Genomic DNA, 4,318 nt, shown 5'->3' on the forward strand with positions numbered 1-4,318 from the left:
GAAATAAATTCTTGTACTTAGCAAAAGAAAACTATCAATCAAACTAGAATGTAAAGGCAAAGAATTGGATTATTATAATAGCCAAAAAACTAGACTGAAAATATAAACGACTAATATGTACCATAAAATTTTAGAAACTTTGTATAAAAATATATACATATATATATATATATATATATATATATATATATATATATATATATATATATATATATATAATAAATTTAAATAGCTACTTCTATAGTCGATTTGGTTCGGTTTTTTCGATTATTTATTGATTAAAACCAAAACCAAACCAAATTTGATTGGTTTTTAAAATTCAAAACCAAAATCAAAACCAAACCCAAACCAAACCTAAAAAGTATTGACTTTTTTAATCGGTTTAGTTCGACTTTCGATTTGGTTCAATTTTTCGGGTTTTTACAAGCGCCCCTACTTGGAAGCATAGGTAAAGGGCACAAGGGAGATTCCGTTGCTGGAAGTACGCCGCAGCGTTTTCAAAATGGCAGCTACAACTCCTTTTCTTTGCCAACATTTTCATCTTCTTGTCTTGAAAACGAAAGCTCTATAGATGACTTGTCCTTAGGGGTGGGCATTCGGTATTTTGGTTCGGTATTTCGATATTTCGATATTCGATTTATCAATTGTGTATATCAAATACTGTATCAAAATATTTCGGTACAATTCGATATTTCTTATTTTGGTTCGGTACGATTTCGATTTAATATTTGCTAAATAAGCAACACTAACGAGTGACAATTCTCTTATGTTTCAATGCCCTGTCTAACTGTTCAGCCAAGAAATGAAGAAATACAATGAAATTGAACAGCCATTTCTTCGGAAAGAAGTAAATAGACTTATAGACATGATGCATTTTCTATTTTCTAATGCTGGCATTTGAAATCAACTCACATTCTTATTGCTTAATGCCTTAATCCACTATTCAACAAACATGCGACAACAGGGACAGGCTGCAAATCAATTGCAAAACAAGCTGCAAATTTTAAAAGTTTGTACTCTTAACAGGCTGCAATTTTTTTCTCTGAAAATGGCAGAAAATATATGCAGCAGTAGCAGCATTAACAGAATAACAGTAGCAGAATTAACACTTAACAGTCAGCATTAACAGTAGCAGAATTAACAGTAGCAGTAGGCCAGTAGCATAATTAACAGTAGCAGCAAACTCTAACAAGCAGCAAAATTAAACACACAGTGCAACAAAAACAACAAAAACAGAGAGGGCATCCCTCAATTCAAGTTCACACTAATAGTCTCGAATCAATTTTGTCTTAATTCTTAAATACGGATTTCAGGAAGACGCTCAAGACAATGCCTAATATGTTTCCTTAAACAACATGTGCCATCCCTTTTTGGATGAACATTATAGACTCGACCACAATGCTTGCACTCTACTTTGCGAACTTCTCTGTTATCTTCTTTCACCTCAAAGTGTTCCCAAATATGAGAGCGTACTTTAGGAACACGGGGCATGATTGCACTTGAACATAAAAAAAATATAAATCATAAGTTGTAATATTATTTTTTGATGATAATAAAACAAAACTATAAAAGTATATCACCAAACAAATAGAGCACTAAACTTATCACTCATGTTGCAAGTTGCAACTATACATCAAAGTTCAAAGTTCAAACTTCAAACTTCAAACAATGCTAGTAGTGCTTCCATTATTTTCCATATCTAAAGATAATTCGACCAAATATGTCATATAAATAAATAAGTATGATATATTATTTTGAACTAAAATACACACAAAATATTAAAGCTTACCAAACTCGAGTTCCTCAAAATACTTCAAGTCTTCTTCAACACTAATAGGATTCTTCTCTTCTCTAAGCCAATCTTGAACACAAATAAGAGCTTGCATACATTTAGGAGTCAATGAATTTAAGAATTTATTTGTATTGGGTCAACCATAGAAAGAACACTATATTTGGAATTTTGGATGGATCAATGGATTTGGATCATTTAACAGAGGCATCGGTTCTACATAATTAACAGAATAACAGAGGCAGCAACAAGCCAAAATGTTATGCAATTACAGATAAGCAGCAAAATAAGCAGGTCTACACAATTAAACAGAATAAGCTGCATCAAGCCAAAACAGGGGGAAGATGAAAACTATCAAACACCATAATCCACACCCCAAAAGGAGGACTAATAGAAAATCATATTAATTGTTGGCAATTTATTCTCTAGATGCAGTTCATTTTATAGAAAGGATTCCCTATTAGCTTTATTTTGCACAAATATAAATGCTTTTCTGTTTTTCTCTGTAATTTTGTACTATAAGACATAATACAGTAACAATTGTATTTATGAAATTTAATATAAAAAATAAAATTGAACTATATGAAATCTCTTCTTAGTATCTTCGAATTAAGTTTCTGCACTGAATCAATATTCTCATCAGCTGCTTTTCACTTTTCACAAACAATTACTTTATTAGAAATAGAAACAGATCGTTGATATCTTCTGAATGCAATTGATGATATTTTTGCATTTACCCAATTTTTTTTCAAGGTAATCAAAGAAAAACTGGTAGAGAGCTGAAGAAAAATCCAATCTTTAACAGTTGCAGCACAAAAGAATATACATGTTCTTCATAAAACAAAAAACTACAAAAAAAAAAGGATTAAAAAGTATAAATCTTTTTTTTGTAAAGACAGTAATACACATACCCAATAATCTAATAAAACCTTAAAAAGGAGAAAGCTTTCTAGTAAATTATGGAAGAAACTAGAAACATACCTTTGATTCTTTGAAGTCACAGTAACCGATCTCTTTGAAGTCGCAGCAGCCGGTCTTCGTTTGTCCGTTTCTGAATTTCTGAAACTATCGCCCTAATTGAAAGCCTGAAGATAAAACTATCGTCGAGATGCTGACGCCGTTTGCCCTAATTGACTTTCTGAGTTCTAACTTTCTAAATGCTAATTCCCTAATGAGTAATGCCTAATCTCTAATTGAATGAAAGACAAAGACTAGAGAGTGGACTTGGGCTGGGGCGCTGGAGTGGGCAGTGGGCTAGGCATTAGATTAGAAAGTCTTTAAAAAGTGTTGCGTTGAGCAGTATAGCTAATTATAGGTCCAACTTAAAAAATCTTTAAAAATTCGGTATTTCGATATACCGAAATTTCAAGATCCTAATATCGAGAACCACACCATAATGCTGAAATACTGAATTAGACCGAAATACCGAAAAAATCGAAACCAAAATACCGAATTAATTCGGTCCGATTCGAAATTCGATTTTTCGGATTTTACGCCCACCCATACCTGTCCTCAAGTTTAATAAGCTTAGATGTCGAAGAGAGACTGTGACACGTTACCATGGATAAACCTTATACGTGTTGAACTAACATCTTGTTTGGATGGTTATTACTCATTGTATCGTATTGTATTGTTATCTTAAAACAATGTTTGTTTTGATTATTTCATTAAAATTGGTTGTATTGTATTGTTAAATTCATTGTTCTGGAACAATGAAAAGTCCCATTTTTTGAAACAACCCATTTGGTAGGGTGAGATTATTTCTTATTTTTCTTTCCTATTATGCCCTAACTTATTACTCCATAATTCTATTTTACCGTTTACATTCTTTTTCTAAAAAAAAAATTTAACTCCAAATCTCTCACCTATAACCTACTTTGTCTTCGTCCCTTTTTTTCAGAAATTCTGCCGCTTCCAACTCCAACCTAAATTTGCTGATTTTGTTAGAATTTGCATGAATTTAATTGCTTAATTTATTTTTAAGACATATTTGGTGTAAATTAGTAGAATAAGGTTTTCTTAAATAATTTTTATGCGTAATTATTGAAAAATCTAATATTTAAATAATTGAGGATATTTTAATAAACTTATCAGTTACAGTACAGTACGATACAGTTAAACCAAACACCAAAATATTATTTAATAACTGCAAATAATACAATCTATCCAAACATTGTATTTATAAATTAATACAATATAAGTACAGTACGATACAGTTAAACCAAACACCAAAATATTATTTAACAACTGCAAATAATACAATCTATCCAAACATTGTATTTATAAATTAATACAATATAATACAATATATTATAAAACGATGAGAAACTAAATATATTTAGTGGATTAAGTTTCTAGTGTATTAAGATAGTCAATTTATGTACAAGTGGACTCATAATGTGTAAACTTATTCAAGATTTAAGCCCGATGAAACTTGAAAGTTCTAGTAAGTTATGACTTTGAGTTTTGAAATATCATGGAGAACTAGATTCCTTCTCTACTTCTTACTTGTAGTAATTACTCGCTGAA

At 30.8% G+C, this 4,318-nt stretch overlaps 1 long non-coding RNA gene across 1 annotated transcript; it reads right to left on the minus strand.

Annotated features, from left to right (window-relative positions):
• Nucleotides 1-1,094: 1,094 nt before the first annotated feature.
• LOC104087177 (uncharacterized) lies at nucleotides 1,095-3,045 on the minus strand. The gene is made up of 2 exons (XR_684236.4): nucleotides 2,771-3,045; nucleotides 1,095-1,498 (listed from the first exon to the last, which is right to left on the minus strand). It is a non-coding gene; the product is annotated as an uncharacterized lncRNA (long non-coding RNA).
• Between the last annotated feature and the right edge of the window lie 1,273 nt (nucleotides 3,046-4,318).

Source organism: Nicotiana tomentosiformis, chromosome 7, assembly GCF_000390325.3.
Source record: "Nicotiana tomentosiformis chromosome 7, ASM39032v3, whole genome shotgun sequence".
Classification (NCBI taxonomy): Eukaryota; Viridiplantae; Streptophyta; class Magnoliopsida; order Solanales; family Solanaceae; genus Nicotiana; species Nicotiana tomentosiformis.